The sequence below is a fragment of the Dermacentor andersoni genome, chromosome 4 (assembly GCF_023375885.2).
Source record: "Dermacentor andersoni chromosome 4, qqDerAnde1_hic_scaffold, whole genome shotgun sequence".
Lineage (NCBI taxonomy): Eukaryota > Metazoa > Arthropoda > Arachnida > Ixodida > Ixodidae > Dermacentor > Dermacentor andersoni.
In genome coordinates, this window is record NC_092817.1 from 183,845,849 (window position 1) to 183,860,002 (window position 14,154).

Consider the following 14,154-nt stretch of genomic DNA (forward strand, 5'->3'; position numbering starts at 1 on the left):
TTTAAGCTTCCGTATGTCTCGCTGCTGTCCACCGAGTTCACTCTGTTGACCAGACCAAGTTGCTCACTTGCCCCGAGGCCCAGACTGGCTTGCTTCTTCTTTACTATGAAGAACTCAAGCAGTATACGCCGTTTGTCTAACTGTACAGCGAGGCAAACTTTTCCACTGTGCGGTATTTCGCCGCCCCCGTAATGGCACCGGATGCTCCTCGTGGGGTACGGTTGCTGCCTAGTTCCGAGCCTTTTGAACAGCGAACGCGGCAACAAGTTAGCCTGTGCTCCCGTGTCAACCTTCAGCTGCACATCAGTTCCTTCAATGCTCGTTGTTACAATCCAGTCGCGACTTTCGGGACCATGCTTACTTTCCGTCGCCCTGATCTTCAGAACGTCGAAGTCATTGTCACTCTCCGCTCCTTCGACCACGTCATCAACGGCTGCTCGCTTGCTCGTACAGCAGGCGGCAAAGTGATTAGGCTTCGTGCACTTGTTGCATGTTTTGCCGTACGCCGGACACTTCCTTGGTGCATGCGAGAAGTTGCAATACCGGCATTTTTGGCGTCCGTGTTTAGCTTGCGTTCGTATTAGGGGTTCAATCTTGTTTTTCTCGCAGTCCGCAGTCAGTGGCCGACGTCCTTGAAAAGCTGGAGTTGTATGCCAAGGACGCTGGCACCTCGGAAGCGTATATTTTGGCTCGACTCCTGCTGCTAGATTTGCGGGAAGGTGAAGGACGTTGGTGGAGGCTGCAGTCTGCTATTGCAATATGGAAAGATTTTGAGACACGCTTCCTGAAAGATTTCCGGCCTGCCACCTGGATACGAGTTGCGAGTCCAACGTGGGCTCGATTTTCGAATACAAGACCTGGACGAAAGCTTGTTCCAGTGCCTTCAAACTAAGCAGTAACTGTATCGCAGAACGACAGCTATACTGCATGCGCCCGAGGTTAATAACGTTGCTCGCATCATACGACAGAGTCATCCCAGGTTTAAACCATTTTCGTATGAACGCACATTCGAGACCCTCGAGCGAATTGCGGGGGTATCCCGCGGGATTCAAGACGCCCTGCTAGCTAAGAGCACCTACGTGCTCCCGCCGCCACTTAATGCTGTCCTAGAACCACCATTGTCCCTCACTGCACGACGAGGCGAGTTACTTCGTTGCCGTCGGCCTGTTCTCCACGCACACTGGACTCCTTCACCTACGACAAAGGGTTGCGTGTTGCGCCTGAAGATCCCGTACCAAGCGATGGCCGACTTCACTGGGAGCGGTGGGAGCAACGGCAGGGTGAATACCGTTTGCTTTATAGTGAAGCCAGTCGGCAGGCCCCAAGTCTGGCTCAGCCCACCAAGGTACACCAAGGTACCAAGGTATGGTGTACCAAGGTACACCGAGGTACAGGCACAAGCAATAGGCAGAATTTCAAAGAACAGATAGTACGCTGCAGGGAGGGAGGCAATGTGTGGCGACAATGCCGTGCCGGCAGAGGCACGAATCCTGGTAGGTTGTCGCAGCATGACCACTATCAGGCAACAAGGCTGTCAAGAGGGTGAGTCAGTCATCAGTCCTACTGTGCGTCGAATTAGACCTGTTCCAACAACAGAACCAAGGAGCACATTTGGACTGTTTGAAAAACTGTTCCTGTTCTTTTTGATACTGACTTAGGCGTATCACTTATTGGCGACTTGCTCATCAACAACCCAGTATCAAAAAGAGCGTGAAAACAGGGAAACAAACAAACAGCAATCAAAGCGTCACGGACAAACCTTGGCGATAGCGGACACATATACCTGGTGGAAGCACCACAATGCGATCTTGGCGCTAAATTTAGCTGACCACGCACTCAAATACTCAAATCTACCGAGAACCACCCGTAGCCAGAACAACCATGGAGATAGTCTTAGTGGTGATGTGCTTGGGCAAGTTTTGTTTCGGAGGAAAGAAAAAAATAGTCGCCTACCTTCGTGCTTCGCTGCACATCGCGTGATCATGTAAGTTGGGTTGGACTACGTAAGTGCTCAGCATTAAAATATTAATTCAGATCTTTTACACTGGTGTCGTGAGGTGGCCTACGTTTTTGGCCCTGGTACATTCTATAAGGGAGCTCCGGCACTCAACTTCCTTACGTTCCAAATAATGCCCATGTAATCTTGCACATTACTCCAGGTGCAAATCACCTTGGGATAACAAAGTATATACTTGCTGACGTCTTCTGTGAATATGGCTTCAAGCAGGATATTGTGCTCGCATAGCAACTTCCACTGCGACATCATTTTCCCTTGAGTCCTGCAGTGACTTCCTTATGTGAATATCTAAAAACAAGCTTAGGAATAAATTTAAGCTCTAAACTTTAAACCTAAACTAATGTTTTTCATTACAGAAATAATGAAAAACTCGAGAACCACATTTCGCAAAAGTTTCGGGAAATCCAGAAACATTTAAATAGCAGTTAGGGGGAACCTGGCTTCCTAGGTTGGCAACACTATGTGGTCCAATAGTTTGGGAAACACTGTCAGTGTAGCCATATTTTCGCTGACGTAAGGACACGTCGTTGCCCAACAGGTGCAATTGACAGCCCTTCGCATCATCTATAGGTTACCTAGCATGTAATATTACTTGGTCCATGACTGCCGTGTTCAACGGCTGCATATCGAGTGTGGACAGAGACGAGTGTTATCGAGGAAAACTCGCACGCATAGCTTGAAACTCACCCTGCCAAAAGAATGCGTCGAGGGTGGAGTTTTTTCGTATGATTGCGGCTCTTCCGACGGCGTCCTCCGATGCACCACGTAGTCCAGCTGGCTGCTGGGAGTCCTCCCCTGATGCGCAAACTCCTGGTCTGTCTCTCGGTCGACGACCAGAAGGTCCACCTTACTCGGCTGCTGCTTGATGCGGTTAACCACCTCCCGGTAGGTTTCGTGTTCAACGGGTGCACCGTTAACCTGCTCGAGCAATTCGTTAATATTTTGCGCCACTATGCCTCAACGAGCGCTGGCTGATTGTAGAGTCATTCTTCAATGGGTACTGGGTATGCTTGCCTGCAGCCATACGCCTAGCATGACATTCGCGATGCATAAAATGACGCACTCATACACATTGCGCACGCTCACAACAGGCACAAGCAAAAAAAGCAGAACATTTTCTGGCTGTGCCTGGTACTCGGGCCATTATGCACAAGATGCTTAGAGAGGCCAAACTAAAGTCGAATGTTTCAGATTACTTTACCTGTTGGATAACGGACAACGAACGCATAATTCATTGCTGCAGTACGCACAACAAACAGGGCAGCATGTATTTATTTCGTGCCCTTTGCTGCTTTTTGGTATGTATGCCTTGCGACAGATTTCCTCAAATAAAATGGCTGGCTCTCCCGTAATCGAGCGCAGATGTAAACATGAAATGGCAGCAGGCAAAGCACATTGGTTGGAGATGACCCTAGCCACAATCTTAAAATGGGTGCAGTGTATGTTCGCAAGGGCACACCCCACCACGCCATACTGTGCACTGGTTCATATGGACGCTGCCCAGATAGGAAAAAAAGAAACGGCTCAAAGTGGTACGACAGGCAGCGAAAGATGCCAGGGAGGCAGAGCGCACTGCTCAGCTATACGAAGAAAAGCTAGCGCGACCCTCTGTGGCGCCATCTCACGAGGCGACGCAAAACCTGCGTGCGGTACTCACGGACTGCTGGCGTTCAGAACAGTACAGGCAACCCTATCTCAGTGCCAAAAGACGACAATGAAGCGTATGGTGCCCTGTATCCACCTTCTAAAGGTCGCCATTGGAAACGAAAAATAAAACTTAAGCATAGTAGAAGTTACAGCTTAAGTGATATTGTGAGCAAAGATTATGAATAACTAGGAAGCAATGTTTGTTTGTAACTTGTTTGGGCACTAACTAACGTGTGTAATGTGGTCCTGTACAAAGGATTGGGGGCCAGAGACTGCATTTTCTGAAGTTTTGACTGGTTGCCCGGATGACCTCGTTTTGTTCTCACAACTTGCCCGGATGTTCTCGTTTGAGTGCCCGCATAAAGGCTCTCGCTTTTGGCTCAAGGTGTCTTGGAGATCGCTGACAACGGGAGCTAAAAGCATTTCATGCTTAAAAAGAAAGCAAAAGTCAAACAAACACAAGCATACACGGTAACAAACAGTTAGAGGTTCAGGCAAGTGAGCCGGAGGAATAATAATGGTACCTTCGCAGCTTCGAAGCCACTACCAGAGCTGCTCGAAGGCCCAATTGTGTGTTGCAGCTCGAAGGAGCAGCCACGTAATTTTAAAGCAGGTTTGAGGACTGCTCCTGCGGCAGCAAATCGCGTGCACACGCATAAACATGATTTTGACGTAGTAGTTCTGCGGAAACCCGCAAGGTGGAGAGAAGTAATGAATAAAGGGAAAATCAGACATCCACCCGTTCGTAGCAATTGCTACAAAGGAAGCCCATACGGGTTCCTCGAAAGAAAAGCCTCAGAGTTGAAGAAAAATTCGTCCTGGTCCGGGACTCGAACCCGGGACCACCGCCTTACCGGGGCAGCCGCTCTACCATTTGAGCTAACCAGGCGGCTAGCAGAGGGCAGGGCGAAGTCGAATTTGTCGACAACACGAAGCATAGGCAAGAGTTTGACGTAGCAGTTCTGTGTGGAGGTGGAGAGAAGTAATGGTGGAGAGAAGCAAGGTGGAGAGAAGTAATGAATAAAGGGAAAATCAGCCATCCACCCGTTCGTTATTAACTGCGAAATAACTGTAAAGCAGCATTGCCTTGGTCAGTCTAGGCCTATCGAAAGCAATATTTAATACGAGATCTCATTTATTTTGCATGTTCAACACTACTGGGACATTCCGTTAGAGAGAAACGAAAACAGAAAAAACAACAAGCGAAAGTAGTGAATCGCTGTTTAGTATAATGATCAGTTATTGATCTGTTTCAGGGGCCTAAGCTGCGCTATGACAAAGTATTCTTTGTCAGTTGTTGCGGACGCTAGATTTTTGTAACAGAATTTTACATCGAAGCTGTATACCTCTGCCGTCCAAAGAAATTTTCTTGTCGTTCTGGTAACCAAGAAACTCCCCACACTTAGGCCAATCCCGGAGATACCGCAATGCCGTACCGACCCGCGGCGGAGGTGAAGCAGGCGTTCTTTTATGGCTCAAGATTATCTACTTGCACTCCCAATTACCCTGCACTTTGTGGCCAGCTTTCATGACTTTTCCTCCTTCCTGTCTCCACTTTTAAGGTGTATAGATTTGAGCAGTCTAATACCCGTGTCACACGGGCGTTTGGAAGGCCTTCCTACCGATAGTCAGTTGACTCAATTGTCAAGTTTGAGCTGCTACACAGGCGGTTTCGAAGGCCGCCGAGTCAATAGACTATCGAGTCAACGGAGCACCTTACAACTCTATCGAAATCTCGATGGCCTTTGAGCAACGGAAACGGAAACAGCGCGAACATGCGCTCTCGTTCACAGGGTGCTCGTACTCACGGTTAGAAAGAACAAATCAAATCAAAATGCTCTAAAACACTATATATGAGTGTTATTAATTATTCAATATAGTATTTTTGCCACTTGATATGTGCGAACCGCACGTACTCTCCACAACAGCGACGTGCAGTGACGCAAACGTTGCCGCAGTTTCGCTACTCAAGAACTTAAAAACTAAAAATCTATGTATGGCAATGTATAAACAATTTTTTTAAATGTATAAACAAACATGAAAGAAATTATAGAACTTTTAAGTAGTTTTAATGTTGTTTAACTTATCGTGACAAGAAAACGAAAATAAAGATCCGCAGCGCCAAACAATTTTGCGAGATACACCTGAACCACTCAGCAGCCTTTCAAAAGTGCCGTGTAGCAGCGTGACAACTCCTTTGAGTCGATAGAGTTGTGGCGTTTCGAAGGCCGTCGACTGGAAGGCCTTCCAAATGTGCCCATGTGACACAGGTATAAGTACCGCCTTTGTATTCTCTGTATTCCTGAGTATTTTTGCGCCTAAATTATTCTACTCTGCACTTCTTTTGCTTTGAAATGCTCCTAAGTCGTATCACCCTGGGCTAGTTTAACGTAAAATTATTACAATTTGTTTTTAGTCCAAATCCACCATTAGCCTTCCGTGCGAGACCAGAATCATTCGGGCGCAGTCCATATGGGCCCAGCCTGCACCATTTTCAGCTGTCACGGAGAACTAATGGCAAATTTCGAATAAAAGCGAATTGCAATATAATGCAAAAGGATAGGAAGTTGGGCGAGTTGGTACGGTAGACAGTCTTTGTCTGTGTCACTTCGCGCTACACTTAAAGGTCATGTTATGAATGGGAGTAGTTTAACGTTATACCGGCCCTACACTGCCTCCAAGAAAGCACGGGATGCCACCTGATGCGTCTTGTGAAAACAACAAAACACGCCAGGCAGTGTATACCCCCAAAGTAGGGGCATACAGTGTCTAGAAAAATTCGGCAACGAATGCTGTCACATTATCATTCTGTTTGCCTGCGAGAAGCACTGATGGCGATCAAGACCGACCAAATTGATGCGGAAAGTAACGCGCCGAAGTTGCAAATGCCTTGCGCAGTTATCTTTTTTGCGTACCTCAATAATTCTGTCACTCTTGCGCAAGCCGCCAAGGTGCGCGGGGCTGCCGAAGTCGACGTGGGCGACAAAGTGTCCCTGTCGCTTCCTGTTGTCGTTCAGCGCGAATCCGAAGCCGTCGAAGTGTGGCCACCTCGAAAGATGGCACAGGCGCAGCCCATCCTTAGGCTCCTGCAGGGCCGCATACGCCACAGGAAGCATGCATTTAGTGTACCATCTTTTCTGTCCCGAATGATAACTGAAGTTAACAGGTCCGGCTTTGGTGAGGCCCGTATAGGGTGGTACTTTTAAGAATTTCCTTGGGAATCCTTCTCAGTTTTCCATCATTACACTCTAGCTCCATTCTCGCGATTCGTTTGCGTCGCTGTAGCTGCTATCCTCTCATTTAATTACCATTTCAGGATCCCTCGTGGAATCTAGTAGAACACGCTTACTCTTTTATCCAGTCAGAATTACGTTTACTTATTGGAAGGTAAGCGAACGTTAAAAAAATCACTTGAATACGACACAAACATCTAATCATGCCAGCACTCTCTTTCTCATTTCAGCGTAGCCACCACCGAATCTACACAATCCTGAACGATAGCTTGTGACTGCACTACTTCGCATTGACCACAGATCATTACCAAAACACACCACTTCGGAATGCCGGCATCAAAACCCACGAACCGTCGCGGGATCGAATCCCGGCCACGGCGGCCGCATTTCGATTGGGGCGAAGTGCGAGAACACCCGTGTACTTAGATTTAGGTGCACGTTAAAGAACCCCAGGTGGTCGAAATTTCCGGAGCCCTCCACTACGGCGTGCCTCATAATCAGAAAGTGGTTTTGGCACGTAAAACCCCATAATTTAAACCTACGAAAGCAAAGGGTCACGAAGGCGCTGCCTATGGCGATGCTGTGCACAAACGTCTTCAGCCTTAATTGATATTGTCGCGTAGTAGTAACGGCGGAAAACGACAGCAAAACTGTCAATAACTTTTTATTGGGCGAGCCTGTGCCTAAAAAACCAAGCTACACTCAAACCACAACGATAACGGCGAACACAGTCGGCGATAATCGAAAATCGTATCTGCCGGGCAAGCGCCTCAGCTTTCATACAAGAGTCATCGAAGGTTCTAGAGTAATCGCTGGCGCCCGCGTGTCTTTCAGAAAGTACTACACAATTTGCGTCGTGGACATAATCAGATTCCGCAAGCTTCGGTGACAACACACAACGGATAGAACCGTCGATAACATTTCACTAAGTTCGAATCATGCGGGCAGGTCTTGCGCTGAGCGATAAGCTTAAGTTGTTAGTGGGTGCAATGGAGTCCCCGAGAAAATGATAAATAAGTACACGTGTCAATATTCACTGTGCTGCACGTGATCATGCGCTGCGATTGTATTGATGATTGTGACCGGCTCTCACAGGGCGTCTGCGCTCTATCGATCCTATTTCTTTCTGCTTTTCCACCTAACCCTCCTCTCACTTACAGTACAGGGAAGCAGACCAGATTTACAGTTCTCGTTAACATGCTTTCCCACTTTATCTGAGGGCAATCACGTAGGCGATGGCTGCCGCAACCCAAGGCGATCGCGAAGCATTTCGCTGTTGCGCACGCCTTGCATTGCTCCAAAAGATACGTCAGATAACACACTTTGTAGGTGCTCTAATTTTGCGAGGTCACTGCTCCTCAGAGCACTTTCCTTTGTGGAACTAGGCCTTTATATTAGAGCCTGCGACTTCTAAAGCTTTTCTTCAAGCGATCGCTATTAAATTCATTGTCCCCCTTGTCTTGATTTGGAGTGGCCCTGCATCCAGAGTGAAAGCTCCGGGTACTTTCATGGCGTAGTACTGTTCAGTTTTACTGAACGTCGAAGTCCAGCGCCAAGGTGTCCCACTGCAGCGTAGGTTGCTCGAGAGCATCACCACCCTGAGCAGGGACAGATTGGGCACATAATTGCAGAAAGACAACTGCTAGGCGGCTTCCCCGCGCGTCGCACTCTTGCGATGCATTTTAAGAGTGGTTTAGCGCCGCGAGGTCATTTCACGTCTCCCGCCAAACACCCCAATGTCATAACGAAAATACTTGCTAACGTACAAAAGAAGAAAGGGGGCTAACGGAGGGGCCCGATTTTTATTAATGGTATCGTAAGAAGACAACAAATAATGACGCCAAGGACAAGGTAGGGGAAATGACTTGTACTGAATAAATGAATTAAAGAAATGATGAATTAATGGAAATGAAAGAGGATGCAAAACAACTTGCGGCTGGTGGGGAACGATTCCACGTCTTCGCATTACGTGTGCAATGCTCTACCAATTGAGCTACCGGGGCGACGTTTCCCAATCCACTTTCTTCGGTATTTATATTTCCTACTACAGCCCTGGGAGTGTGAGCCAGCGCCACCACTCACAAGCCTTGATAAATGATAAATGATCAATTATTGGAAATGAAAAAGGATCACAAAACAACTTATAAATTTATCATTTCTTTCTTTCAGTTCCATTGTTTCATCATTCCTTTAATTCATTTAGTACGTACAAGTAATTTCCCCTACGTTGTCCTTGGCGTCTATTCTTGTTGGCTTTTTATGATATGATTAATAAAAATCGGGACCCTTGGTCAACCTCCTTTCTTTTCGTTTATTACATACGAGGATCTCGAATCCGGCAACACTGATGCCTTCAGGTAGCATGTGTGGGTTTATTGACCAGTTGCCTACATCGCGAAAAAATCACGTACTCGTGACGCCTGTGGCAGAAAGGATGTCCCACATCCGCCGCCAAGGTTTGTGAGTGGTGGCGCTGGCTAACACTCCCAGGGCTTTGGTAGGAAACATAAATACCGAAGAGAGAGGATTGGGAAACGCCGCCGCGGTATCTCAATTCGTAGAGCATCGCACGTGTAATGTGAAGACGTGGCATCGTCCCTCACCTGCGGCAAGTTGCTTTTTCATCCTCTTTCATTTACATTTATTTACCATTTCTTTAATTCATTCATAAAGTACAAGTCATTTCCCCTATGTTGCGGTTGGCGCCAATCTTTCTTGGCTTCTTATAATATGCCATCGTAAAGCTACTTTAGCCGGAAACAACGAAATGCTACTTGAAAAAGATAGAGGTATGGACGAGTTATTAATTCGTAATAATGGATACGGCTGAAGGCCCAGTGATGACTATGCCCTCGATACCGCTGCACAGAAAATGATTAACATTGCTTTCACGGACGCCACGATAATCGCTCTCTCGGCGAGTTTGGTCATGATATCATTTGATTTTCCGGATGAACGTGTGCGCCGCCTTCAATAAAGCTCGATTTTTATTTAATAAGTGGAACTTGTCTACGACTGCCTCAGTGAGTCACTAACGACAGTGGCGGTATGAAATTTAAAGTGATCCATTAATACGACTCGAGGCGAGGATAGTTGGCGGATATCTGCAGTATTTATTTATTTAGTATATATTGCAACCACGTTGTGGTTCTTGCAGGACGGGCAGACTTGAATACAAGACATATACAAGATACGTTCGTATACATCCATAATATATATATATATATATATATATATATATATATATATATATATATATATATATATATATATATATATATATATGTATATTCACTTTACAATGATATATTGCTCACAGAAACACTTCGTGCAAAGATCAAAACACAATACCTTAATCAATCCATGGTGCAAACAGAACGATGTAAAAAAAGCAAGGGTATTGCACACCAAAGGCAAGGGAGTTTGAGAGTCGAGGACTTGCTCATTCAACAGCAAGGAGAACGCATTCTATGAAAAAACAATAAAGACTATAAAAGCTTACATAAAACACAGTAAGGGCGGGCAGCGAATTCCATTCAGAAATAGTCCGGGGAAAGGAGAACTTATAGATGTCTGTCCTAGCATAGATAGGTGTTAGTGTATCCGGACGATGGTGTCGCGTATATCTTGTGGACAGATGACTTACATATATTGAAGGGTCCAGAGCCAATTTGTGATTAATTAGATTATGTAAAAAATCTAGCCTGTGTTTCTGACTTCTTTGTTCAAGCGAAGGAATGCCGTTAGCCAACATCAACTCTAACGGCGAGTCCGAACTTTTGAACTTAGAATAAATAAAACAAACAGATTTTCCCTGTATCCTCTCAAGTTTGTTAACATTGACTTTAGTATAGGGATCCCCTGCAACGTAAGCATATTAATGTTTTGGCCGGATATTGGTTAGGTAAGTGAGTAGCTTTACGTTTTAGGGGGCAATTCTTAGTTTGTGTCGCAGATAGGCTAGCTTCCGAAAGGCAGAAGAACACGTGTTGTCAGTGTGAAGGTTCCAAGAAAGATTATTAGTAAACGTTACGCCGAGGTACTTGTAACTCTCAACTTGCTTTGATGGTACAGATCCCATTTGATACGCGTACTCCAGGGGATTCTTTTTATGCGTTATACGAAGAGAGACAGTTTTATCTATGTTTGCAGCCATGCCCCATTCTTCGCACCACAAAACTATATTATTCAAGCTAGAGTCAGGTTCGTTCTGATCATCCACGGACTTAATAGTACGAAATACAACGCAGTCATCTGCAAACAGCCTTATTTGTGTTCCAGGTATGACGACGGTAACAATGTCATTAATATATAAAAGAAAGAGCAATGGACCCAGGACACTGCCCTGGGGAACACCTGAAGTGACTGGTAGATATCCCGAGTTGTGGTCGTCAAGTGAGACATACTGATGGCGATTATCCAGATAGCCTGTAATCCAGGTAATTATGCCCGGAAGGTTAATGCTCCTTAATTTTAGAATTAGCATCTTGTGAATTACCCTATCGAAGGCTTTACTGAAGTCCAAAAACACTGCATCAATTTGACCGTTGGCATCCAATGTTTTGACAATTGAATCAATTATTGTTACTAATTGTGTGGTAGTGGAACAGCCTTTTCTGAAGCCATGTTGAGCACTTGTTAGTACGGAATGTTCATCTAAGAATTCATTAATGCGAGTTGCGATCATGTGCTCGACAAGTTTGCAGCAAGATGACGTTAATGATAATTGGGGGTAATTCTCGAGCAATAATCGATCGCCTTTCTTAAACAAGATATTACCAAGACAATAAACCAGTATTACCAAGACACGCGAATTTTATGACGGAAAATTTAGCGTCATTTATTTAGAAATTCTTGCGCGGCAAGACACCGCGCTGAGTTATCACGAAAATAAATTACCATTTTACTGCGTGGACAAAGGTGACGATGAAAGGGTGCCTTCTGACTGCCACTGAAAACAAAATTTTGCTTGATTTGTTCGTGGTCGTCTTACGTACTTAGCTTAAGTTTTGGTGGCAATACCAGTAAAGCTTTCAAAGAGAGGTAATAGCAGCAGAGGTACTGACAATTGGTGGCGTGGCCTCCGAGGACGCTGCACTCGCTGACACGTGACCGCTGCTGCTACAGCTGCTACTGCTGCTTTCGTAGACCGCATTCTTCCAGTAGGGCGCTCTCAGGCGTCCAGACTGTGCAAAGATGGGCACTTGGTCACGATGTTCGGCGGCAGGTGGTTGTCTGTACTCGATCCATGTACCGTCCGCCGCGACGGCGTGTTGCCTTTCGCCGACCGCCGGTCGTTCGCGTTCCGTAAGGATTGCCGCTCCATTCTGCTGTGCTGCGGCTCTGTTGACCTGCACGGGGTCATGGCAATGAACAGCAGGAGTCATGCATGCCTCCTGCTCACGGCTGCTTCGAAGTGCCTGAGATGCGAAGTGTATTGGGAGGGGGGGGGGAGTGGACAGCTTAGTACTCTTGCTTGGAAAAATACGTGCACAGCTTCGGTAAGTGTACGCCACCTAAATATGACATGCATACAGACCCTTTTCGCGGCGACTCCGTGGGTGCCGCCATGTTTGAACACGTGGTTACGCGTCCATAGCTTGCCTCCGTGTTTGCAATGTATGTGGATGATGCCCAATGCGGCTCAGCAAACCTCTGTTCCGGCTGATATTGTGGGCCGTGACTGGGTAGACTACACGAACCTTTGACCACCAGCTTCAGAGGACATGTAAGCGCTTTCAGACCTCATTGCGCTTCGTTCAAACGGCGCGAGCAGCGCATACAGGTTTGCACTAAAAGCGGCGCTATAAAAATGTGTTCTGAACTGTCCGAACTTTCCGCTTATGATTTAACTCAGGATCAGTGTGTATTGCTTTTCATTCTGTATCTGCAAGACTTCGAAAAAGTGGCTTGTCATATTTCTCTGACAAAGTGAAGTTCATCGGTGCGGTCACTATTTTATTGTTTATACTCTGCCGAATCACTCGCAGGTGTGCACAGTTGCAATAGGTTTGTTCTTGCTGCGAACAAAACTTGGAACCTACATGTTCTGTATTTTGTAAAAGATTGTAGCAGAGATGCGTTATCGCTAGTCACTCGCTTACTCTGTGGATCGTCAAGAAACGTTCAGCAGAGAACATTCGTGTGCTTTTGACGTAGTCGCCGCTACCCGTGCTTCGGCGCATTCATTGAATCAAGTGTGCGTCCATTCACTTATTCTTGACACGTTGACGATAGAGTGGGCATAAGTTTGCGTGGGAGTTGAGCTAGATGCGTGTAAGTAAGATGCGAGAAACCTACTAAGCCAGGAAGCGGCACTACTCCCTTTGTCACACTGTGTAATGAATAGTACTCACTTTTGACGACGTTCCGAGGTTAACGTCCTTTCTTTGGAGGTTAGCGATACAACGCTGGCGGATGGGTGAATTTTTTCTAACCTCGGGGAAAGCCGTGAATCGCGAAGGCCCGGCAACACAGGTAGTCCTTATGTAGCGGGGGTCCGTGAAATTGGTCAGGTGTCGCACAGATTCATTTCATTTCTTTTTTATGTGAATCACTATATTTGCAGCTAACTACACAGCAAACGTCTTCTGCCTACCGCTCCACATTTTGCAGCATGAATGGAGCAAATTGCGTTAGCTACCGCCCAGTTGTTTTTGCGACAGCTCATCGCACAGTAGCAGGGCAGACGTAGCAATGGTTTCGTATTCATGGGTTTTCGTTGAAACGACGTGCGGCCGTGCTGCAGAAAGCGCCGTCTCCTTCTTCATGCAGAAAGGTATGCCATGCAGACAGGACACAAGAGAAGAGAAGTGGACAACACGAACGCCTACCAAGGTCGATTCAAATAGGTCGCGAAGCTTCGGGCGAAAAGTGGTTCAGTACAGATTGTCACTGACATCAGCATGGGGGGTTATGGGAGCAGCGATTGAAGCGCGACTATGTTTGGAGGGAACAAACATTGAGAAAGAAAAACGCGTTTTTTAATTCAAACGAGACACAGATTCATTCAACGAAAATAAGATTCCTAGTCAACTTTATGTATTCGTGACGAGTTAAGACAATACAAGTTTAATTTTATTATTATTAATAAATGCATTTCTTTTCAGCGCCCATCGCTACAGGGGCCGTTGACGCCACTATCACTCGCAATGCAATGCACGTCTTGAAATGGGCAGAAAGGCGCACTCGTAAAGTTCACCTGTTAAAATACGCCCCCCTCACACGTCGTGCTTTCTTGCGCGTCGAAGTTTGTCT

General features: G+C 46.3%; 1 non-coding gene across 1 annotated transcript; it reads right to left on the reverse strand.

Annotated features, from left to right (window-relative positions):
* Positions 1-4,478: 4,478 nt before the first annotated feature.
* Positions 4,479-4,553, reverse strand: TRNAT-GGU (transfer RNA threonine (anticodon GGU)). Its single transcript has one exon. It is a non-coding gene; the product is annotated as a tRNA-Thr (tRNA).
* Positions 4,554-14,154: the final 9,601 nt, after the last annotated feature.